Source organism: Mus caroli, chromosome 13, assembly GCF_900094665.2.
Source record: "Mus caroli chromosome 13, CAROLI_EIJ_v1.1, whole genome shotgun sequence".
Classification (NCBI taxonomy): Eukaryota; Metazoa; Chordata; class Mammalia; order Rodentia; family Muridae; genus Mus; species Mus caroli.
The window spans coordinates 74,668,088-74,695,652 of record NC_034582.1 but is presented as its reverse complement, the minus strand read 5'-3'; positions in this window follow the sequence as shown (position 1 = coordinate 74,695,652).

Here is a 27,565-nt window from a genome sequence, read left to right as displayed (position 1 = left end):
TTTTTCGAGACAGGGTTTCTCTGTATAACCCTGGCAGTCCTGGAACTCACTCTGTAGACCAGGCTGGCCTCAAACTCAGAAATCTGCCTGCCTCTGTCTCTGCCTCCCAAGTGCTGGTATTAAAGGCATGTGCCACCACACCTGGCATGATACTGACTTCTAGTGATTCTATAGAGACAAATAGATGATTTCTTAATTCTTAATGATGATTTTACAAGAATTCCTAAAATTATACTAGTAATTATTAACTCCTTTATAATAAGGACTACTATTAAGTCTTCTCTGATATCAAAACTACAATGAGAACTCTGCCAGTCTTCAAGTCTCACAAATTAATTGCTTCTGAGATAGAAAGGTTGTAAAACAATTAACCAAAGGTCATAAAAGTGAACTAATGATTTATTGTAGGAACAAGGACAGAAAAAACATTGTCTGGGATAATCTATTTAAAACCGCAACAATAACTTATGGTCTTTAACTCTCCATGAACCTGTGGAGCTGTGACAGATAATGAATGCTTCTCTAGATATCTATTCCTAATGGATATGCATGTAAATATCTGTATTGTAAACTTATTATTCAATTTATTATTTGAATTTATGTGTATATTCCTGGTGAATTTTTTACCATGGGCTCATGTGTATTCTGAAAGATATATAAGTACTGTGGACAAAGATAAGAAGTTTTTGAGGAAGAGCTTAGTAGTTAAGATGAAAAAAATCACTTTTCTTTTAGTGGTTATTGATATTATTTTTATTATATTTATTATTTTTTAACTGGATATTTTTTATTTACATTTGAAATGTTTTCCCCTTTCCAGGTCTCCCCTGCAGAAACCCCCTATCCCATTCCCAATCCTCCTAACTCTATGAGGGTGTTCCCCAACCCACCCACCCACTCCTGCTTTCCCTCCGTGGAATTCCCCTAAATTGGGGCATCAAACACCCTCAGGCCCAAGGTCCTCTCCTCCCACTGATGCCCATCAAGGCCATCCTCTGCCACATATGTGACCAGTGCCATGGGTCACTCCTTGTGTACTCTTTGGTTGGTGGTCCAGTCCCAGGGACCCGGGGAGGGGGATCTGGCCTTATGACACTGTTGCTCCCTCCATGGGGCGCAAAACCCTTCAGCTCCTTCACTCCTTTCCCTAATTCCTCCATCGTGGACCCCCATGCTCAGTCCAATGTTTGGCTGTGAGCATCTGCCTCTGTATTTGTCAGGCTCTAGCAGAGCCTCTCAGGAGACAGCTATCAGGCTTCCATCAGCAAGCATTTCCCAGCATCCACAATAGCATCCAGGCTGTGCATGGAATGGATCCCCAGTTGGGGCAGTCTCTGGATGTCCTTTCCTTCAGTCTATGCTCCATACTTTATCTCCATATTTTCAAAGTGTCCCCTTTTCTTCTAGTGACTTTGAATAGCTGTTTGGGAGTTAGAGCCTTGCAGTTCCTGCAGAGATAAGAACAAAAGCTATTTTACTCAATCCCCTGCTGATTTAAGATGAGGGGCTAAATGCCAGAGACTACAGTTTCTGGTCTCTGGGGAATTCAGACAGGCAGGTTAGCTACCACTGAAGACAATTAAACTGAAGACAGGTAAACATTTTATTATTAAAAAACAACATTAATATCTCGAAAGTCTTCTGCCCCTTTCTTTTTCAAGAGAGAACCAGAAAGAAGACTGCCAGAGCAGGCCTACTGCAATAGCAATAAGACTCTGGAGCCTTGATGGAAGGGCTATCATACTGTGACCCTCACCATACCAACCACTGTGTACTTGGGTGGGATGTAGACCCCAAATTAAGCCTGCAGAAAAAGAAAAAAAGAAAAAAAAACCCAGCAATTGCTTCAACCAAGGAAATACTCTAGACAACTTACTTCTAGAGCATGGAGGACCTCGCCTTATCCCATCCTTTTGCTGATTCTTCCTCTGGAATGATCCTGATCTTGCTTGTCTGATGCTTATAATCTGCCAAACCAGCTGTCAAGCCTCACTATCCATTCAAACTTACCTGACAGCCAACACTGCCATAGAAAGAATTGCCAACTCAACCTCTGGGTTGGGCCCCTCTTGTATCCAGACCTCCTGTGGAACTCTGAGATATCACAGAAGAAGGATGGAACTCCTCACCACAGCAACCTTTTCTGGCTACAGTTGCAATTTGCCTGGGGCGAGGCACCAAAGGAAAAAATGGAGCTTCTACGTTTGCCCTGGGCTCTTGTGGGATAAAAGAGCCCAATATGGAGGCCCAGAATCCTTGTGTCTGTGTGTGTGTGTGTTTGTGTGTGTGTGTTTGTGTGTGTGTGTTTGTGTGTGTGTGTGTGTGTGTGNAGAGAGAGAGAGAGAGAGAGAGAGAGAGAGAGATGGATAAAGTGGAGCTCTCCTATTAAGGATGACTTTATTACTGTTACCAGGTTTGGAGACACTAAGCTACCTAGGGTGAGAACTTGCCTCATGCATTCTCACCCATACCCCATGGGAGGATTGTGGGCCCTTCTTTGAACCCTCATATCACTAGGGAACCTCAGGGGACTGATGGCACACATTAGTAATCAGTTTTTCTTCAGCTGGATGAAAGGTTGACTGGGTCTCTGACTACTCATGAGATTAAGACTCTATGTCTCTGGTCATCCAGGACTCCTATTTACCATCCACCAACTACAATAAAATTTCAGGCCCCTAATTCAACTGGGCCCTAATGAGGGTTCAAGCCAAAATTTCCAGCTCCCACCAGAAAGATTAGAAGCCCAACCCTAAGTACCCCTACCCTCTACCAGAATGTCAGAAAAATATTGGCCCACCCAGATCCCTCTTCTGCACGTAACCTAGCAACTTCCACATGATACCTACTCCAACTTCTCACCCAGAACCCTTGTGATTATTAAATGCAATTTATCAGTCCTCAATTCATCCCACTCAGATCTGACTCAATATTGCAGGTTATGTCTAGGTGGTCAACCCCTCTCAATAAAGGTATTGCAATTCTTTTTTTAAAGATTTATTTATTTATTATGTGTAAGTACACTGTAGCTATCTTCAGACACTCCAGAAGAGGGCGCCAGATCTCGTTACGGATGGTTGTTAGCCACCCTGTGGTTGCTGGGATTTGAACTCTGGACCTTTGGAAGAGCAGTCGGGTGCTCTTCCCACTGAGCCATCTCACCAGCCCGGTATTGTAATTCTTAATGACTATTCATGGATAGCAAGCAATGTATACTCTTTAGACAAGAAACGCCAAATTGACCTTGCAATGAATAACAGGGCAGGACCTTTGTGTTGGAAATCTGATTTCCCAAGTATATTCACATCTATGCAAATCTACTCTAGCTCCTACCAGTATAAGGCATGCCTATCTGTTGTCCCCAGAGAATGTGTAAGGGCTCAAAAATCAGTGAAGGAAGACTGTAGACTCAAATGGTATGTAAAAACAAAGAATATTCTGTAGAAACAACCAGCGTATGAAGGTCAACAATTTTTTGAGATGGCAACCTCAAACAAAGCCATTCAGGCCTTTTTATAGTGAAGTGAGGGAAACACTCTAGCAGAATTAGGTAATCTAAAATTTCGTTGGTGGGTTCATAGGGGGTCAAGGTCTGCATTTCTATGTCATGAACGTTTAACCAGATGATGGAAGAGGGCTGCCAAGTGAAGATGGCTCATTCTGAGATAAAATATTCCCCTAAATTTGAGGTTATCCCCAGGTTGGGAGATGTTTTTATGAACTTATTCTGGATTTTATGATCTGTCCATGGAGCTGGTATCTTATGGCCCAGTTTCTGGGATTTAGGGTCTGTTCCTGGAGCAGGTGCCTCTTTTCAAAATCAGGCCTGGTCCTTAAATGAAGACAAACAGGGTTTATGTTGTCCTTTCAAATGTTAGATTAGTATGCACATCGGGGCACATCCCTTGGATCCAGACCTTGATTGTAAATATATCCTCTGATTTCTTGTCCTGGTATAGTTAGTTTACCATATAACTTATTGTTTGTGTCTGTGAGTGGGCAGGGGAGCTTTTATCAATCAATTAAATGCAACTCATCTAGTAAAAAATTGCTGTGACAACTGTGGTATTATCTACCCTACTGTGCGTAGGAGTATCTAGGGAATTGTCATGGGAACATCAGCCTTAGTGTTGCAAAATTACAACTATAAAGCTTTACATAGGCCATGGATGTTAACATACAAGGTATAAAACAAACTATCACAGCTCTAGAGAATTCTCTTGACTCCCTACCAGAAGAGTTATTCAAATCAGGAGAGGCCTTTATATGTTATTCCTCCATCAAAGGGGATCATATGAAGCCTTAGGGTAAGAGTGTTATTTTTATGCAAACCACTCATGCACAGTTAGGGAATCCATGGCCCTACTCAGGAAAAGATTGCAGGAAAGGAAAATAGAAGAGTAAGAGTCTCAAAAGTGGTATGTCTCTTTTAACTGCTCCCCTTGGTTGACCACCTTAGTTTCAGTCATAACTATTCTTCTCATCATATTACTATTAATTCTGACATGTGGACCTTATGCTTTAGTTAATGCTTTAGTCAGGTTTGTCAAAGAACACATTTATACTGTTCAACTAATGATTCTTAGACAACAATATCAGCTTATAGGAACATCTCAAGGATTCAAGATGGGTCCTTCCTTTATGGGGAATGAAAGGAATGAATTGGCCTTAGCCAGGGAGACTCCATGACAGGGAGAAAACTAGGAATTCAGGACACCAAATCTGAGTTTTTACATTCCAGAACTGGACAAGTCATTTACTTGAACAACCATAGGCTTATGCAAAAGTGATCCATTCCCAGTCTGCAAAAGGACAGTTAAAAGAGCTTGTGGCTAAGAGGTGAAGAACTACCCCCCTTGGCATGAAGCAAGAAGAGTCAAATATTCTTGAAGCAAGACCCTAACCAATTACAGCAACTCCCAGAGATAGAACATGAAATCAAGATATGGATCACCCACTCCTCCCTAATATTCCCCCTTTTGACTTTAAAACTGAATCTGTAAATTTATTTGGGGATCCTTCTATCCTGATTGAATTGGGTCCCTGCCTGCAGGAATTTGTTCAATAAATATTCTTGGCTTTTGCATATTAATTGAGTCTGGGGTCTCATTCTTCAGTGATTCATGGACTGTAACTTAGGAATGCTAATGTATATTCTCTCATTGCATGTTCGAAATACATTTGCTTTTGCTTTTCTATTTTGTTTTGCTTGGATTTATAGTTAAGAAATTGCCTTGAGTCGAAAGAAATTGCCTTGAGTCGAAGAATACCCCTGTAGTTGGAGATACACATACTCTCTTGAGATTGAAGGAATGTAGGGACTTTCAGGTTAGACTAAATGTATAATCTATGGTTATAACCTATGAGACCAATGAATAGAATGTGGTGGTTTGAAGAAAAATGACCCCCAGAGGCCAATATATTTAAATGCTTGGTCCCAAGTTAGTGGACCTGTTTGGAAATTATCAGTCTGTTCTAATCAAGTATGGTCTTGATGGAATTGGTGTGACCTTGGAGGAAACATGTCACTAGGGATGGGCTTTGAAGTTTCAAAAGCCCACACAATACTCAGTCACACTCTCTGCATGCTGCCTGTGGATCAGAATGGGAAGCTCTAAGCTCCTACTCCAGTACCCTCCCTGCCTCCTTCCTGCCATGATGATCATCTTAGTCATCTTAAACTCTATGAAATCCCCCTAGATAAATGCTTTCTTTGTGAGTTGTTTTGGGCATTGTGCCTCTTAACCCCAATAGAAGAGTACCTAAGACACACTCATATGACACAAGATGCACAGTACTATTAAAAAAACAAACAAACAAACAAAAAAACAAAGAAGAAGAAGAAGGAGGAGGAGGAGGAGAAAAGCAATCAAGACACAGTGAGAAAACACTGAACCAAAGCAAGACCAAAATCCAGCAGAATGAACGCCGAATGCTTTAGCTCTATAAACGATGTCACAGGGCTTAAATTGCTCTTCCCTTCCAGCTTTACTTCCAGAAATGCATTTCTCTCTCTTGACTTGAGATGTTTCCAGTCTCAGTGTGCATCTTTTGTGTGTGTGTGTGTGTGTGTGTGTGTGTGTGTGTGTGTGTGTGTGCAGAAATCCCAATAGCTCTGTCATCTCTATCAGGCTTGGTTCTTCTTAGGCTTCAAGTAGTTACCCCTCAAGTCCCATTGGCCACTCAGGCCTTTAATGTAGGACTTGTGATGCCTGACCTCAGTAATTCTTCTATAGAAGATTCTAAAAAATGTTTTACAAGTGTATCCTTCATGACTTGAAATCCATAGGTATATACATGATGGTGTCAAGTCTCTTTTTTCATTTTGTATAAAGTTCTCACCCCACCCCTTTAGCCACAATTGCAGAAACCTTTGTTGCTTCATAAGATACAATTCTTTAGGACTTCTCCTTTCAGAAGTAGATGGTGTCAAGACTCTATCCAGTTGGTATGAAGTTCTCATCCCATCCCTTTAGCCACAATTGCAGAAACCTTTGTTGTTGCCTTATAAGATACAATTCTTTAAGCCTTTTCCTTTCACAAGTAGAAAGTTTAGCTAGGTTGGATCTTGCCCTTAAGTCTCCTATGCTTTATTCCATTTCATGTTGGGTCTCACTGCATCTCATTAAGCACAAGATTTGACCTCAACTTTAAATTTTCTGGTGATCTTTTTCTTCTCCAATTGTAATTTTTACTTCATCTTTGTTTCAATTGCTCTTTTTTATTGTAGACTTACATAAGGCTGTTTGCTAATACCATGTAACAGAGTCAATATTAAACTGCCTTGAAATCACCTCTACCAAAGGCATGAGTGTAATACTTTTCAATTTATCCTCATGTAAATTCTTAGGGCAAGGACAGAAAGTAGCCACATTCTTTGTCAAATTTCCTTAGGAAAGTTGCTAACAATTTTTTCTCATCTAAAACATCTTAAGTTGACTCTCCATCGTCAACAGTCATTTTAGCAACACTGTCTTCCATGCTCCTACTAGGATGGCCCATTTTGCTCCCCTTACAGAGTTGTATGACTTTCCTAGTTCAACTTCCAAAAGCCTTTTACTTTCTTTCAGAAACACTAAATCAGGTCTGTCAAGCAATAGAAGATTCTTGATACCCACTTCTGTATTAGTTATTTTTCTATTTCTGTGACAAAATATCATGATTAGAAAAACTTTAAAAACAAAATGTTTAAAAACAATATGTGGCTCTTGCAATAAAAATATGGTGGTATGAGTCCCTGAGAGCCACAAAGAGGAGATAGAGAGAGCATGGTGAGAGGGTTTTGTTTTGTTTCATTTTGTTTGTTTTTCTCATACCCTCCCCCAAATGTTTATATACTTGGTTCTCAGTTGGTAGACCTATATAGGCAGGATTAGGCAATGTGACCTTGATGCATATTTTAAAGTTAATGTGGCCTAATCTTAACAATTTTAGCCTTTATTTTTTAATACTATTTCTAGAAAAAGGGAAAGCCTGCTTTTTAGCGGATTCAGTCAGTGAAGAAATGTATTCCAAAAGTTTCAATTTTGGTATATTTAAATGAACAAATCATTAAACTCAATATATATTGTGTCAAAGTTGCATTTTTTCTGACTGTATCCAAGTGAAGCTACAGAACATACACTTTCTTCAGATTTATCATAATTCTAAACAATTGTTAATGAACACTTCATTTTTTCCTCTTATATGTCTGGTTTCTATACTTCTTTTCTGAAAAAAAAAGTACTACTGATTCAAACTATTAGTTTTCTTATTCTAAATACTGAGAATACTTTCCATAAATATGATGAAATTTGAAACTACCACATGTCTATCTTCTGGTCTATCTTCTGACTCTGTATTTGCTATGACTCTGTATTTGCTGTTTGTGTCACAATTAATAAAAGGAACAATTTATATCGGAATTGTTTTAGGCTACATAGTTTCTCAGGTTTCCATCCATTGCTGTTTGGCTTCCTGAGTTTGAGTTGAACACCATAGTTGTGGGAACATGTGATCTAGGAAAGCTGTTTGCATTTTGCTGGGTCAAGAAACATAGTGAGAACTGAAATAAGGGCTAGCTAAAACTTTCAAGACTTGTTTCTATTTTCTATCTTCTGCTACCTCCTGTTTCTGGCAGCTTCTTAGAATAACAGTACTATCTGAGAGAAAACATGGATAGATGATATTCTGTGGGTTATTGTAGAACCAAACTTACATGTACACTATAAATAATGCTTACTTAATAATTTTTCATGTTCCATTTTACCTCACAGAAATTTCAGTTTTTGTGTTTATGATTTATATTTAAAATCTAAGTTTAGCTCTGTGCACTTTCCCCACCAGAGGAGAGGCAGCCTCCAAGGAGGGCTGTGTCCACAGGACCAGGTGAGAAAGCCATGTTGTATCCCAGGCCCCAAAGAGACCAGTCTGTGCAGGAGAGAATGTGGGCAGCAGAAGCAACATAGCTTCTGGGACAGGGTCCCTTTCGGGCCTTCATCTTCGGCCAGAAGGCAGAGCTGAGCTCCAGACCTCTGCGTACTTGCTTGCTGAGTGTATTCTGACCACTGAGATTCAGGAAAGAGTTGGACTCTTATGAGTGCTGATAGAGGTTAACAGAATCACGGGAGGAACGAGCTCCAGCCAGAGACAGCTATAACAACTAACACCAGATATTACCAGATGGCAAAAAAGCAAATGTAACAATATTACTGCCAGAAACCAAGACTACTCACCATCATCAGAACTCAACACTCCCATCACAGCTAGTCCTGCCAGAAACCAAGACTACTCACCATCATCAGAACTCAACATTCCCATCACAGCTAGTCCTGGATACCCCCAACACACCAGAAAGCAAGATTCAGATTTAAAATCATATCTCATGATGCTGGTAGAGGATTTTAAGACTGGCATTAATAACTCACTTAAAGAAATACGGGAGGACATGGCTAAAAAGGTAGAAGGCCTTAAAGAGGAAGCACAAAAATCCCTTAAAGAATTACAGGAAAATACTGAGAAACAGGTAGAAGTCCTTAAAGAAGAAACGCAAAAAATTCCTTAAAGAATTACAGGGAAACACAACCAAAGAGGTGATGGAATTGAACAAAACAATCCAAGATCTAAAAGTGGAAGTAGAAACAATAAAGAAAACCCGAAGAGAGACAACTCTGGAGATAGAAACCCTATGAAAGAAATCTGGAACCATAGATGCAAGCATCAGTAACCCAATACAAGAGATGGAAGAGAGACTCTGAGATGCAGACGATTCCACAGAGAACATAGACATAACAGTCAAAGAAAATGCAAACTGCAAAAAGATCCTAACTCAAAACATCCAGGAAATCCAGGACACAAAGAGAAGACCAAACCTATGGCTAATAGGAGTAGATGATGATGAAGATTTTCAACTTAAATGGCCAGTAAAAATCTTCAACAAAGTTATAGAAGAAAACTTCCCTAACCTACCAAAATAAAGAGATGCCCATGAACATACAAGAAGCCTACAGAATTCCAAATAGACTTGACCAGGAAAGAAATTCTTCCCAACATATAATGATCAGAACAACAAATGTACTAAATAAAGATAGAATATTAAAAGCAATAAGGGAAAAATGTCAAGGAAGACATATTAGAATTGCACCAAACTTTTCACCAGAGACTATGAAGGACAAAAGACCCTGGACAGATGTTATATAGACACTAAGAGAACACAAATGCCAGCCGAGGCTCCTATACCCAGCAAAACTCTCAATTACCTATAGATGGAGAAACCAAAGTATTCCATGACAAAGCCAAATTCACACAGTATCTTTCCATGAATCCAGCCCTTCAAAGGATAATCAAGGGAAACTCCAATACAAGGACAGAAAATACACCTGAGAAAAAAGCAAGAAAGTAATACTTCAACAAACCTAAAAGAAGACAGCCACAAGAACAGAATCCCAACTCTAACAACAAAAATAACAGGAAGCAACAATTACTTTTTTAAATATCTCTTAATATCAATGGACTCAATTCTCGAATAAAAAGATATAGACTAACAGACTGGCTACACAAACAGGGCCCAACATTTTGTTTCTTACAGAAAACCCACTCCAGGGAAAAAGATAGACACTACCTCAGAGTGAAAGGCTGGAAAACAATTCTCCAAGCAAATGGTCTGAAAAAACAAGCTGGAGTAGCCATTCTAATATTGAATAAAATAGACTTTGAACCCAAAGTTATCAAAAAAGACAACGATGGGCAATTCATACTCATCAAAGGTAAAATCTTCTAAGATGAACTCTCAATTCTGAATATCTATGCTCCAAATGCAAGGGCAGCCACATTCATTAAAGAAACTTTAGTAAAGCTCAAAGCACACATTGCACCTCATACAATAATAGTGAGAGAATTCAATGTCCCACTCTAATCAATGGACAGATCCTGGAAACAGAAACTAAATAGAGACACATTGAAAGTAACAAAAGTTCTGAAACAAATGATTTAATAGATATCTACAGAACACTTTTTTCCTATAATAAAAGGATATACATTCTTAGCACCTCATGGTACCTCCTAAAAACTGACCATATATTTGGTTACAAAACAGGCTTCAACAGATACAAAAATATTGAAATTATCTCATGCACCCTATCTGATCACCACAGATTAAGGCTGATCTTCAATAACAACATAAATAATAAAAAGCCACATTCATGTGGAAGCTGAACAACACTCTATTCAATTATAACTTGGTCAAGGAAGAAATAAAGAAAGAAATTAGAGACTTTTTAGAGTTTAATAAAAATGAAGCCACAACATACTCAAACTTATGGGACAAAATGAAAGCAGTCCTAAGAAGAAAAATCATACCTCTGAGTGCCTCCAAAAAGAAACTAGAGAGAGCATACACTAGAAGCTTGACAGCACACCTAAAAGCTCTAGAAGAAAAGGAAGCAAATTCACCTAAGAGGAGACAGAAAATAATCAAACTCAGGACTGAAATCAACCAAGTGGAACAAAAAGAACCATTCAAAGAATCAAACAAACCAGAAGCTGGTTCTTTGAGAAAATCAACAAGATAGATAAACCCTTAGCCAGACTCACTTGAGGGCACAATGACAGAATCCTAATTAACAAAATCAGAAATGAAAAGGGAGACATAACAACAGAATCTGAGGAAATCCAAAACATCATCAGATCCTACTACAAAAGGCTATACTCAAAGAAACTGAAAAACCTAGATGAATTGAACAAATTCCTAGATAGATACCAGGAACCAAAATTAAATCAGGATCAGGTTAATGATCTAAACAGCCCCATATCCCCTAAAAAAATAGCAGTAGTCATTAATAGTCTCCCAACCAACAAAATCCCAGGTTTAGTGCAGAGTTCTATTAGACCTTCAAAGACCTAATTCCAGTTCTTCTCAAACTATTACACAAAATAGAAACAGAAGTTACTTTACCCATTTCTTTCTTTGAAAGCACAATTACTCTGTTACCTAAACCATATGAAGACCCAACACAAAAAGATCAAACAAAGAAAAAGAACTTCAGACCAATTTCCTTTATGAATATCAATGCAAAAATAATCAATAAAATTCTTGCTAACTGAATCCAAGAATGCATCGAAATGATCATCCATCATGATCAAGCAGCCTTCATCCCATGGATGCAGGGATTGTTTAATATATGTAAATCCCTCAACGTAATCCACTATATAAACAAACTCAAAGACAAATACCACATGATCATCTCATTAGATGTTGAGAAAGCATGTGACAAAATCTAACACCCATTCATCTTAAAAGGCTTGGAAAGATCAGGAATTCAAGGCCCATTCCTAAACATAATAAAAGCAATATGCAAGAAACTAGTACCAACATCAAACTAAATGGAGAGAAACTTGAAGCAATCCCACTAAAATCAGGGACTAGACAATGCTGCCCACTCCCTCACTACCTATTCAATATAGTACTTGAATTTCTAGCCAGAGCAATTAGACAACAAAAGGAGATCCAGGGGATACAATTTGGAAAGGAAGAAGTTAAAATATCACTATTTTCAGATGATATGATAGTATATTGAAGTGACCCTAAAAATTCCACCAGAGAACTCCTAAACCTGATAAACAACTTCAGTGAAGTAGCTGGATATAAAATTAACTCAAAAAAATCAGTGGCCTATCTTTACACAAAGGATTTACGGGCTGAGAAAGAAATTAGTGAACCATCACCCTTCACAATAATCACAAATAATATAAAATACCTTGGTGTGAGTCTAACTAAGGAAGTGAAAGAACTGTATGTTAAGAACTTCAAGTCTCTGAAGAAAGAAATCAAAGAAGATCTCAGAAGATGGAAATATCTCCCATGCTCATGGATTGGCAGGATTAACATAGTCAAAATGGCTATCTTGCTGTAAGCAATCTACAGATTCAATGCAATCCCCATCAAAATTCCAACTCAATTCTTCGAGGAGTTATAAAGGGCAATTTGCAAAATTCATCTGGAATAACAAAAAAAACTAGGATAGCAAAAACTATTCTCAACAATAAAATAACCTCTGGGGGAATCACCACGCCTTACCTCAAGGTGTACTGCAGAGCAACTGTGATAAAAATAAAAAAATAAAACAAACAAACAGCAACAGCAACAACAACAACAACAAAACCCTGCATGGTACTGGTACAGCTACAGAACCAGAAATGAACCCACACACCTATGGTCCCTTGATCTTTGACAAGGGAGCTAAAACCATCCATTGGAAAAGAGACAGCATTTTCAACAAATGGTGCTGACACAACTGGTTGTTATCATGTAGAAGAATGCTAATTGATCTATTCTTATCACCTTGTACAAACCTCAAGTCTAAGTGGATCAAGGAACTCCACCTAATTAGAGACACTGAAACTTATAGAGGAGAAAGTGGGGGAAAGCCTTGAAGATATGGGCACAGGGGAAAAATTCCAGAACAGAAGAGCAATGGCTTTTGCTCCAAGTTTGAGAATCGACAAATGGGACCTGATAAAATTGCAAAGCTTGTGTAAGGCAAAAGACACTGTCAATAAGACAAAAAGACAACATACAGAGTGAGAAAGCATCATTACCCATCCTAAATCAGATAGGGGACTAATACCCAATATAAAGAACTCAAGAATATGTACTTCAGAAAATCTAATAACCCTATTAAAAATGGGGTACAGAGCTAACAAAGAATTCTCAACTGAGGAATACCAAATGTCTGAGAAGCACGTGAAAAAATGTTCAACATCCTTAATCATAAGGGAAATGTCAATCAAAACAATCCTAATATTCCACCTCACACCAGTCAGAATGGCTAAGACCAAAAATTCATGTGACAGCAGATGCTGGTGAGGATGTGGAGAAAGAGGAACACTCCTCCATTGGTGGTGGGAGTGAAAGCTGGTACAACCACTCTGGAAATCAGTGTGGTGGGTTCTTAGAAAGTTAGATATTGTACCACTGGAAGATCCAGCAATACCTCTCCTGGGCATATACCCAGAAGATGTTCCAACTCGTTATAATGACATATGCTCCACTATGTTCATAGCAGCCTTATTTATAACAGTCAGAAGCTGGAAAGAAACCAGATGTCCCTCAACACAGGAATGGATTCAAAAAATGTGGTATAATTACACAATGGTGTACTACTCAGAATTTAAAAACAATGAATTTATGAAATTCTTAGTCATATGGATGGATCTGGAGGATATCAATCTTAGTGCTGTAACCCAATCACAAAAGAACACACATGATATGTACTCACTGATAACGGAATATCAGCCCAGAAACTTATACTACACAAGATACCACTTGCAAAACACACAAAACTCAAGAACAAGGAAGACCAAGGTGTGGATTCTTTGTTCCTTCTTAGAATGGGGAACATAATATCCATGAAAGGAGTTAGAGAGACAAAGTTTGGAGCTGAGAGAGAAAGAAGACTGCCCCACCAGGGGACCCATTCCATAAACAACCGCCAAACTCAGACACTATTGCATATGCCAGCAAGATTTTGCTGACAGGACCCTGGCATTGCTCTCTCTTGTGAGGCTATGCCAGTGCCTGGCAAATATAGAAGTGGATGCTCACATTCATCTATTGGATGGAACATAGGGCCCCTAATGTATGAGCGAGAGAAAGTACCCAAGCAGCTAAAGAGGTCTGCAACCCTACAGGAGGATGAACAATATGAGCTAACCAGTACCCCCCCAGAACTGTGTCTCTAGTTCTATATGTAGCAGAGGATGGACTAGTCGGCCATCAATGGGAGGAGAGGCCCTAAGTCTTGTGAAGTTCATATGCCCCAGTATAGGGAAATGCCAGTTCTAGTAAGTGGGAGTGGGTGGGTTGGTTAGCGATGTGGAGGGAGGGTGTACGGAACTTTGGGGATAGCATTTGAAATGTAAATGAAGAAAGTATCTAATAAAAAAATGAAAGAAAATAATTTATACAGAAATTTGTGAATTTGTTTAATTTTTTATGCAAAAGTTTAACATGAAAATGAGGAACTACCTATCAAATTATATCCATTTTCTTGGTACAGATATATTTGTAGGTGTTGAAGATATATTATTGGTTTACAAATAGCACAATGGAAATTGGATTTTATATTTTTGGCATTAATTTAATAGATCAGTATTGATATTACATTGTGAAGAAAATATGGGTTGTTAACTGTTATCAATAAATCTATTTTATAAATAAAATGTATGAGTTTTCATAAAAAATAAAAATAAAATCTAAGTTTAATTACATTCAAAATATTCTAAAATATCAGTTTTTCATTTGATATATTTTTGTTTTGTAATGAACATATCAACTTTCTCTGTTATATTGTATTCACCCTTCTTTTGATTAATATCTTTAGGTTTTTCTTTTTGGGTTGATTACTGTATGTTTTTCCATCTCTATGAATGTTTCCTGGAAAATAGCTATCCCTTACAATTTCAGGTGTGAATCATGATTTCATTCTTATCAAGAAATTAATTATATTTCATTTACCAGATTACCTGTATCAGTTATAAATATGTTATTCAACAAAGGGTATTGAAAAACAACCCCATGGCTTCTGCAGGGTATATTGAGAAGAGAGCAGTTTCTTCCTGTTTAGATATATAGAGTAATCAATATTGGTTATACTAACTGTATCACAAAATTTGGAGAAAATTTTGAATAAATATGTCATGGTACAAATTTGAAGAAAACAACTATGGATCCCTAGTGATATTTTCATAGCTGTGCAAGCAATAAATTTTGCTCAGTTATGTACATAGTAAACTTCTGTCAAGTTTCAAATAGGTTTGATATTTCCTTCTTAATTTGTAATGAAAACTGCTATTGACAAATACATAAGAATATCATTTTCAGGCTTTGAGCCATATAAAGTTATATATTACTACATGTACTAACTTTATTAGGGACTAGATTTTCACTTTTAAGAATGAGATTTGATGATCTGTGTGGCTGTCCCCCACCCACACCCTATAGCATGCCTGTTGCACAGCCAGGTAGCTCCAGTCAGTGACAATAAGGCCAGTTAACATCAGAGAAAACCAGATGATGGGAGGCAAGTGCAAGAATATAAACAGCAGAAGGCAATGCAAATTGGCAACATCAGAACCCAGGTTTTCTATGACAGCAGGCTTAACACACCTGAAAAACAAGATTCTGATCTAAAATACAATCTCATGAATATAATAGACATGTTTAAGGAGGATATAAATAACTCCCTTAAAGAAATACAAAAAAACACAGGCAAGCAGATAGAAAACCTTAAAAAAGAAACAAATAAATCACTCAAATAAATAAATAACCCACATAATCAAACATGTGAAGAAACTGAATAAAATACTACCAAGGCCTAAAAATGGAAGTAGAAACAATAAAGAAATCCAAAATGGATTCAACCCTGGTGATGGGAAACCTAGAAAAGGGACTAAGAGTTATACATGCAAACATTACAAACAGAATACAAGACATAGAAGAGAGAGCTCAGTCTTAGAATATATCATAGAAGATATTGAGTCAAAGAAAGTACAAAGTATAAAAAGCTGCTAAATCAAAACATTCAGGAAATTTAGGACCCAATTGGGGGGGCAACCTAAGAATAATAAAAATAGAAGAGGGTGAAGAGTCCCAGTTAAAAGAGCTAGCAAATATCTTTAACAAAACCATAGAAGAAAACTTTCCTAACTTGAAGAAAGAGATGGCCATAAACTTACAAGGAACCTTCAGAACACCAAATAGATTGGATCAGAAAAGAATATCCTCCTGACAAATATTAATCAAAACACTTAATGCCCAGAAAAGAGAATAAATATTAAAAGTGGTAAGGAAAAAAACCAAGTAACATAAAAAAGGCAGACCTGGATCCTGGAGAGATGTCATGCATACCCTAACAGAACACAAATGCCAGCCCAAGCGACTATATGCAACAAAACGCTCAATCACAATACATGTAGAAACAAAGACATTCCATGACAAAACCAAATTTAAACAATATCTTTCTACTTGTCCAGTCCTACAGAGGATAATTGAAGAAAATATCCAATATAAGGATAGTAACTACATCCAAGAAAACAAGAAATTAGTCAGTTCAGAATAAATAAACCTTAAGAAGAGAATCACACACAAATAATATCTCTTCCAACAACAATAGTAACAGGAAGAAATAATCATTAATCTTTAATATCTCTTAATATCAATGTGCTCACTTCCATAATAAAGAGATACAGGCTAAAAAGACTGGATACATAAACAGGATCAAGCGTTTTTGCTGCACAGAAGAAACGCAGCTCAGTAACAAAGACAGCCACTAAAAGGCTAGAAAAAAAGTCTTCCAAGCAACTGGTTTCAAGACACAAACTGGAGTAGCCATTCCTTTCAACCAAAAGCAATAGAAAAAATGGGGAGTGACACTTCATAGTCATCAAAGGAAAAATCCAACAAGATGAAATCTCAATTCTGACCATCTATGCCTCAAATGAAAGGATACCTACATTCACAAAATAAACTTTACTAATGCTCAAAACACACATTGCACTTCACACAATAATAGTGGAAGACTTCAATACCCCACTCTCACCAATGCACTAGTCATTGAGACAGAAACTAAACAGAGACACAGTGAAACTAGAAGTTATATAAAAAAATGGATTTAACATATACCTACAGAACTACTCACCCCAAACCAAAAGAATCTTCTCAGCATCTCATAGAACCTTCTCCAAAGTTGAACATATAACTGGACATAAAACAAGCCTCAACAGGTTGAGAAATTGTCCTTTTTGTCAGATGAAATGTCATTTGAATCTATGCCCAGCAGTAGTATAACTGGATGTTGAGGTAGATCAAATCCCAAATTAATGAAGAGTAATCCGACTGATTTCTATAGTGACTGTACTAGGTAGTACTCCTACCAGAACTGGAGAAGCATTCTCCTTGCTCCATACCCTTGCCACCAAGGCTTGTGTTATAGACATTCTAACATGTGTAAGATGAAATCTAAAAGTAGTTTTGATTTGCATTTCCCTGATGGCTAAGGATGTTGAACATTTACATTTTTTCTCAGCCATTTGAGATTCTTCTCCTGAGAATTCTCTGTTTATATCTGCACCCCATTTTAAATTGGGTTACTTAAGTTTTTTTAAATATACAATTTCCTGAGATCTTTATATATTTTGGATATTAACTTCACAGGATGTAGAGTTGGTAAATTCATATACCATTTTGTAGACTGATGCTTTGATCAAATGATAATATATTTTGCCTTACAAAACCTTTTCAGTTTTATGAAATCCCATTTATTACTTGCCAATTTTAGTGCCTGGGTATCACTAGTATGTTTAGAAAGCCTTCTGTGCTAATGAATTCAACGCTATTCACTACATTCTCCTCTGTCAAGTTCAGTGGATCTGGTTTTAGACTGAGGTCTGTGATTTATGAGAACTTGATTTTTGTTCAGGGTAATGAGTATAGATCTATTTTCTTCTACATGCAGATATGTTGTGGGAAATATTAACAAAGAACCACCAAGTTCCTTTGATCCATCTGGCTACTCTCTGCCCACCAACTCTCTGGTGGGGCAGGAGCTCCTGATTTCCCTTCACTGTCACACCAGCCCCACACAATGACAGTCCACCCTGTGGTCAGCTACCACAGCCACCAGCAACATGGTAGAAAGAAAACTCTAGAAGTTTATAATTAACAAGTCAGATTTATATCAATTCTCAATTCACAAGTTGCCAATACAATAATTCCAGGACCAATTGATAATGATAAAAGCTGCCCACCTACATTAAACACGTTATCCTAATTGTTCTATCCTTTATGATATCATATCTACCTGTGGCTATTTGAAGACACACAGGTTCAGGATGTTCTTCCTGTCTGTCTGCCTCCATCTTGGCTTCTTTTTCTCTCCTCTGTTGCTCTCTGTCATTGAAACTCCTAAATCTGCCTCCCTTTTCCCTGTCCAATCATAGGTTTCCTGCTGCACTAATATTTTAATGTAATTGAACAGAGAAAATCCTGTGACACAGATATCCAGTTTGACCAGCACTATTTGTTGTCTTTTATCCAGTATTTACTTTTGACTTCATTACCCAATATCAAGTGTTCTTAGGTGTGTGAATTTATGTATGGATTTTCAATGAGATTCCATTGACTAATATGTTCATATGTTCTGTGCCACTACAGTATTGTTTTTATTACTATAGGTTTGTAATACAAGTTAAAATAAAACAAACAAACAAACAAACAAACAAACAAAATGTTGAGACCTCTAGCAGTGCTGTTACTATTCAGCAATGTTTCAACTATGCTACGATTTTTGTTTTTTCCATATGAAGTCGAGAATTGTCCTTTAAAGATCTGTGAAGATTTGGGATTAGAATTTTGATGGGTATTGGATTGCATTTGTAGATTGCTTTTGAAAGGATGGCCATTTCTTCTATGTTAATTCTCCCAATATATGAGCATGGGAGTTCTTTCCATATTTTTGTATATTGTTAGTTTATTTCACCTAGAATTGAGGTAATCTGAGAGATGGAATAGAAACTGCATTTAGTGGAAACTTCCTAAAAATTTTGAAGGCAATCCTAATTCAAACAATGAAGAAAATTTAAAAGTAGCAATAAAATGACTCCTAATGATATTCTGCTATACTATAGATCAGTGCCTCAATTAGTCATAATCAGAGAAGCTTCCTCGTGCAGCAGATAGGAAGAGATACAGAGACTCACAGCCACACATCACACACACACACATGCACACACACATACACACCCACTAGTTGGAAGACACATTTCTAAATGAGATGTCTCATTCAAATTCCTCTTCTTACAGCTCAGGGAATCCTCCCCTAAAAGTGGAAGTTGAAAAAGTTTAAGAGCCTAAGGGGATGAAGGACATCAGAAGAACAACACCCTATGGATCATGGCTTATATCAACTCACAGAGGCTGAAACAGCACACATAGGACTGATACAGAGCTGCACCAGCACCTCTGTGTATATATTAGAGCTTTCATCTTAGTAGTTTTACAGGACTCTTAAAATGAGTCCTTCTGTTTCTTTTGCCTGCTCTTGGGACTCCTTTCTGTTGGATTGCTTGTACCAGCCTTGATGCGATGTATTTTGCTTTATCTTAATATATTTATTGTGTCATGTTTGGTTCTGGATCTCATCGGGAGGAACTGGCAGAAGTAGTGGAAGGAAAATGTAATTAGGATACATTGTATGAAAACACTGTATGAAATCTATTTCCAATAAAAAGAGAAAGGAATATGCAAAAGAAGAATTGTATAGGTTTCCGTGTTATTACAATTCAAAGAATCCTGGTTAACAAAGAACTCCTTTGTGTCAGAGATACTTTACATACTCGTCATTGGTTTGCTTGTTTGCATTTAGCACCAAAGTAATAAGGGCTTTTCCAGGATCAACTCCCCCTGAGGTTTAAAATAATAAGGAGCTTCTTGGCTCAGGTTATTTTAGGGACTCAGAATTTGAATAGATGATACTTTGGTTAGCAATGTTTAAATATCCCACGGTCCAGCTTTTGTCTCTCAGTGATATCTGGCCTGAGATGCCAATGATGGCTGTTTGCAAGCATAAGAAAAGAATTTAACACTTTAAGAAAAAAACATATATGACTTAGAAATTTTTGTAATATAGAATTTATTCTTACTCAAATTTGTAAATATAACCAGGAAGAAAAAAAGTAGCTTTTATAAACTTTTTAAGTCTCTGTCTTCAAGTATGTTTTATATACATAGAAGGTCAATGCATATTTACAAATTTATGTGTTTAATTGACTTGTTCTTATTTTTAGTATTTTCTTAAAATGTCATGGACAGGCCCAAGTGTATGAGAAGACCACACTTAATGAGGTAGCACCACCCTGCTGAGTCTTAACCATCAGTACATGTCTGTGCTGGGCCAGAATTCACTTCTACTTTATTTCAATTAAGTGCCTGTCATGTAATTACATTGCACCGGAAGGATCTGTTGATGTTGTGAATTTGATTTTTAATGAGATACTCTAAACTGTAATATGCCTTCATAACTGTGGAAATTCCTGTTAGGCAATTATTGTTTTAATCAGCTGTTAGGAAAGTTTCATTTACACAATTACTGGGAAGGATTTTCTTTAAGACTCATCGGAATGGTGAAGATGTTATACTTAATACACTTATAAATAATACTCTTTAACATAGGTGGCACTTGGAGATGATCGTTAAACAATAAATACAGAGAAAGTACTACTTAAAGAAAAAATACTCTGTTTTCAAAAATTTTAAATTTTATTTTTTGACACTTCCATTATCCACCCTCACTTCTGCTGATCTTAAGTATACTCTAGGATGTATCTCTTCTGTCTGAATCTTCATATGCTTCCAGATTATATTTAACTTGCTAACCAGTAGATTTGTATTTTATTTGGAGACACCATTTTCCTGAAGAAATTGTAGATCAGGTGACCGGAGGCAAAGGGTCTGGTGAGTGCTACCCTGAACTTGACACAATTTGGTTTTGTAGTCTTATTTAGAGAGGGAGGGAGCTGTGAACTTGTGCGTCATTGAAGTATGTGTTGTTGCAGAGAAATGTCCATACTAATGATTTTATGATACTTAAAATATGTATTGTCATGTTAATTTTGAAGTGTACATACCCATTAATTTAATAAATATATCATACACTTATATAACAATAATTCCCTTTTCAGTCTTCCAGAATCATTGTATCAGAGCTTTTATGTTTGGAAATGCAGTGAATGTTTTAGAATCATTTAATGGCCTCACTCTGGAGGATCCTATAGCATTAATGTCTCATGAAGCATATCAGGGAATGTGGCAGCATTTTATGGTTCTCTTGGGAGGTCACTTTTCCCATGGATCTGAGAAATAAGTAGAAGGTTTCAGTGGTATCCCTCCCCTGCCCCCATGTGAGTGTGTGTGTGTGTGTGTGTGTGTGTGTGTGTGTGTATCCTTTGCATGCATTGGAATAGTTTCCTTTCTGATACTTTCGAATTTCAGATAATTATGTTTATTTCATATATGAGATCAATTGTCAGAGTGGAAAATATGTTGTTCAATTTGAGAAATCTGGAGCAGCAGCCTATAGACCCATGGGTTAAATGTACAATATGCAGCCCTGCCTGATTGACAAATGAAAAAAAATGCAGTAATTAGCATTAGGTCTGAACCATATTTAGTACTTTAAAAAGAAGTCAGGCCTTCTCTTGATGAGTATCCAGTTAATAAATGAACCAGAGCTAAAGATGTTAATAGCGTAGTCTATTTCCTACTAAACTCTACTTTCTTAAAGTCCTTGGAACATAGTAATTAGTGAATGCTTCTTGAGTAAATCAACATTTATCACAGCATATCTTTTATACTTTCCCTATTTTCTTTTGTTTTTTCTAGAAACTTTTTTTCTAACATCTAAATCTAAATTTAAATTATTATGAAACCAAATAAATTAACTTGGTATCCATGTACTTTTGGTAATCATGATAGTCAATAATTGATTCTAGAATTCTTTTATCAGTTGAAATTGTTTCTCAGGGAAATAGGAAGAAACTATGTGTCATGAATATGTGAGAATAAAATTGAGTGTGGGCTGATGTGTCATTCCTTGAGGAAAGATTTCCCATTCATAATTCACAGCATTTCTAGTCAACCATTTTTTAATGCAACTTTGTTACTTACAGAGATATACCATAATCACATATGTCCACTGGTGCCAAAACTCTGTCCTCTTAATTTGTTAACCAATGGGGTTATTCTGAATCACTAGATGCTTTTCTGGCAACAAGTTAGATACTGAGCATTTCTACATTCCATTAGGGTCCATTCAACAAGTCCCATCATGATTTCCCAAGTCCAATGATCCAGAACATTCTTTCAAATCTGAAATTGAAAACCCTTGTGTGTACAGAGAAAGATATGCTTATAATCTCCTGCATTTACATATCAAACAACCATAAAATGACAGTCATAGATATAACCCTTGAAGATATATTAACATGGAGAAAAATTTTTGGTAGAAAAAAATGCTTTCAGTTGAGTAAAACATTGTAATTATCAGTCTCAAGTTGGCAGAAGAGGGTAGGAAAGAAGTTCCTACCCTTTCTGTAATGACACGTTCTTGAGAAACAGCAATTGTCTTAGGTTTGTTATATGGTACTCAGTATACAGTGGGATTCTGCATGGAAGTCCTCATGTTTCCCAGATGTTTAAAATCAACTGGTGTGTCCTAGTATATTTCAGGCTCTGGTTACTGAGAGCCATAGGACATTTTATTTATGTAAATAACTTAATTCCCTATGACCACCTAATACATTTAAGGTAATTTCATAGGTTGTCAAGTTTGACTCCAAGCTGACTTTTGTTTTCACAGTTCTCTAATTTAAATAGTAGTATTTGTGTTGTTTACTGAGGAAACAAGATCTCTTTGATTGAACATAGATGTATGGACAATTTTGTCAAGATAATCTTATACACAAACCAAAAATTATGACTCAAATGACATAATTTGGTGAGGCGCTGCAAATCTGCCATAAAGCAACTGCTGTTTTCTGCTTTCCTCTTTGTCTTGGTGTGTGTGTGTGTGTGTGTGTGTGTGTGTGTGTGTGTGCATGCACACTGAAATTAGTCAGGATTAAGTGTCCAGCACTTTCCTCTTCATCTTCTCTTTTCTAAAATAGAGAATGTTAAAAAGGGAAAGAACAGTGATGAGGTCTTAATACTGTAGTGTTAATGAAAGTATTTAACACATTCGTTAACAAAGTTTAAAAAAAAAAACTAGAAATAGCAAGTTTCAAAATACCAAAGAAACAATGTGTTAATTTTGAAATATTTAAACTAGTATATCTATGGAATGAGAATGAACTGTACTTAATAGACCTAATTTGTATTTATAAGACTGGTGCTATAGCTTGAAGATTGCACTAATATTAGAAAATAGTCTGCCTACAAAATGAGGTACGTTAAGTAGCATCTTATGACTTAATTGTAAGAAGTATATTAATTTAATAGATGTAAAGTCAATTGCACTCAAATTACCATTTAAGTAAAATCAGCTTTTATTCTTATATTCTACACTGCTCAAAAGGTTGAATAAAAAATGATTTTCAAAGTGAGTTGACAGTGGTCACATTTCTTTTATAATCAGATGCCAAGACGATTACACACACATCACACTTATAGAGGCCTCCTCAAGTAGTAATTTCTATAATGCTAGTTTCAAAAAAAGGAGAGATGTGGCTTTTTGAGTACAGGTTCTCAAAAAATGTGCAAAGCTGGAATGTAATTGTAGGCTGTATTATTAACTCAAAGGCTGGCATCATTTCAACATAAAAAATAACAGTTATGGGAATGAGGACCCCTTCTTTAATCATGAAAGAGCTTGTGTATGGATATTATGAGGGATTTTCCCGAGTCTTATTCTTAAACAGATTACACTATTCAAAGTCTCAAAGAATCAAAATCGTGCTCAGCTGGGGCAGTCAATGTGTAGTCTAAACATGTGACAGATGCAGAAAAAACTTCAAAGATGTCATTACAAATGCCTGTGGAGATATTTAAGGAGCCAGATGCTACTGTTTCATGTCTTCAGCAGCTCTCGATGTGTCCTGTGATCACCTTCCAAAGAGGAGGTGTTGCTGAATGTGGTGAGGAACAGAATGCCACCTAATCTTCCTGCTGCTGTTTGCATACTTCGCTGTATGCTTAGGTGTGAGAGCCTAGGATTCATTACTTTTACAGGAAAGAAATGCATATGAATTCGCTCTTCCTTATGAATACAGGAAGGTTCAACTGCAGAGAAATAGGCATGTGATATATCCTAAGAGAGCTCTTTGAAGAGAATGAATAATTTATTGGTGTGCTTGACCATGGAAACACTTTTTTTCCCTATAACTTCTACATTTACTTAGGTAATAAAATATGTAATAAATGTATTCATTATGGTAAGTGTTCATTTCCCATTTTATTTTGGTGTTGATATAAATTACTTTGAAAAACATATTATTAAGTGCTTGCTTTACTTTCATCACTACCATGTTCTACAAGAATCCTAAATCATATGTTGAAGGTGAATGACACTTTGCATAAATGCAGAGGTGGCAAAATTCAGCTAAAATCTGAAACCAGTACTTGCTTTTATATGATGTTACTCCTTTACTTGTAGTAAAATGTTTGTCTTATTTCAACATTTAAGAATAAAATTTTAATGTTTATTATTTAACTGGAACATAGGAAAAACAGGGGCAACTTTTATGAAATGTGATATAGCAAATAAAACAGGTTAGATCATTTGAACTGGTTGGTAGTCTAATTATCTCCCTCCCCACTTTTCATCACAGTGAAAAGTAATTCTGTCCAGAAGCATTTTGTTTATTATATGCAAAGTGCATTCCTAGTCTATTTTCTATTAAATCTGACCCATTAAGAGGTTATTTTGTTAATTTTTGAATTGAAATTTGTGGTTTATTATATAATCTCATATACATAATTATCTCCATGAGAAGGGATGGTCATAAGTGGAAAATAAATAGCAAAGGATATTTTTCTTTCTAATGTAAACATCTGGCAGTAATCCTTGCTTACACAATTAATGGGCATTTAATTGGCAATGATCAGTTTATTGCTGCAATATGAAGTGAATGTTTCCCCAGGAACAAACAGCTGTTGCAAGAATTTCACAGTGATTTAGCAAACACCAGGTGATAGTTGTATCTAGAATAAACTGCTCATCTCTCTCAAAATTGCAGCTCAATGAAAAATAGATGAACTAGATTAAAAGGAGCAGAGCCAGCCAGACTTCTCAGTGGACAGACTTCCCATTGGCTTTAAGTTCTATATAAACTACAACTTAATAAATAACTGTTAATTACATTTTATGGTGTCCATATTCAAATATAAAAAGATATAATTTTTTCAAGAAGGAAATGTTGAATTAGCTTGCTATCAATTTATATAAAGCACACTTCAATACATTTTTGAAAAGACAGAAGGGTTGATAAGGCCTTTTTGTATTCTAATATTTTATCTTCTTAAATTTGCCAGTCACGATTTAAATTTTTTTGATTAAAATATTGTTGAAGTCATTCAATAGTTACTGACAATTACAATTTTCTTAATAGATTTTATTGAAATGTCTAGGATTAAAATGTACTACTTTTAATTTGCATGGTTTGTGAGCTATATTCCATTAACTTTTAAATAAAAAGTTTTTCATTTTTCATTATACATTCTTATTACTAATTTAATAAAACGATAATAGCTAGGCAAACTTTCTGTTAGTACTCAGATTTTGGCATAGATTGAATTATGCATTTTAAATGCATTGCATTGTCATATTGAGCTATTTCATAAAGCTGAGTTTCATTAGTAAAGAAAGTAATTCTGCTTCAGCCAAATAATGTTTCTATTTACTATATTATTTAGCATTAGCTCATGCTAGAATATCTGAACAATGAAATCAAATGAACAAAGCATCAAGGGGCAATTTATAGAATACTGCTTTTATTTTTTATGTATGCATTCTGCAATAATTCATCTCCATGACAAAAGCAGACAATCATCTCTGTCATGTCTTTCTCAATACAATTACCATTCTTGATGTAACAAAGGAAAGCTGCCTAGGAAATAGGAACAGTTTCACATGTTCTGATCAATAAACTGACCTTAGTTCAAACAGCCTTAGCTCACTAAGATGACAATGCAGTTTTTTGTTGATCTTATCCATATTAATGTTAAAGTATTAAGTCACATTGTTCTTCCTTTTCATTCAAGAAAACAACAAGAGCCGGGCGTGGTGGCGCACGCCTTTAATCCCAGCACTCGGGAGGCAGAGGCAGGCGGATTTCTGAGTTCGAGGCCAGCCTGGTCTGCAAAGTGAGTTCCAGGACAGCCAGAGCTATACAGAGAAACCCTGTCTCGGAAAACCAAAAAAAAAAAAAAAANAAGAAATACAAGAGCTTTACAAAGGAATGCTTTCAAGTGCTTCAATGACAAGATTTTGTAGCCTTAGTGTTGATATCCTATCTTGCTGAAAAACATGACAGTTAGAAAGTAAGAATCTGGTTTATATAAATCTTAAAATTGAATGGTACCTATGTGCCATCAAATATACCTGGTAAAGTTATGCAAATATAACATATTTAATGATCCACTGTGGATGGTGTTGTTCCTAAACAAAGGGATTTTGTGTTGTAGAATATTAAAGTAAAACATGAAAAAGGTTAACATGCGTTTTTCATAGGATAAATTCTGTAAAATTGATACAATATGAATAAATAATTTCAATAGTTATGTGAATGCTTGTAAGAAAATGATTTTGGAACCATGTTGGTAGAGAGATATGTATACAAATACATCCTAAGATCCCCTACTCTCTTTTCAACATGAACAGAAATTTCTACATAAAATAAAAGATTTGTCAAGTTTTCTAAAATTGAAATATATTTCACATACAAATAGTTTATCTACATGCTACTCTTAGCTTTAATTTCTTTCTCTATCAGAGCTCCAAGAAAATGACAGTTCATCTTGTGTTACAATCGTCCCTATACCAACTATCAGAAAACCAGATTAACTTAAACTAATGGTACTTACATAATCAATGACTTCAAAATTCAGATGACTTTAAAAATCTTTGAAGACTTTCATTAATTGTATTTTTCTTTTTTCTGAAGGATTGAGGCTAGGCCATAACATGTTCCTATAAAGTGAAATTCTTTGTCACATGAATGCAACGCAGAGAGTTCTGCACAAGGATACTTTCCTGTAGAGGAACGAGGATAGTCCATAATTTTCAGGGTATCACAAGCCACATGGCACAATCAATTATACATAATAATTAAATTAGGATGTATTATCTGTTCATGACAGTAACTGCTTTCCATTTTCATTGAGGTTATGAGTTAATCTTGTAGAAATAGCATGCTAAATTTGATATTTTAAGAAAATATCACCATTTTTAACTTTGATTTGTTGATTTAAAGATTGCAATAAAAGTAGCTCTCTTTAAAAACAATTAGTTGTATACCTATAAGCATTGTGAAATTTTAG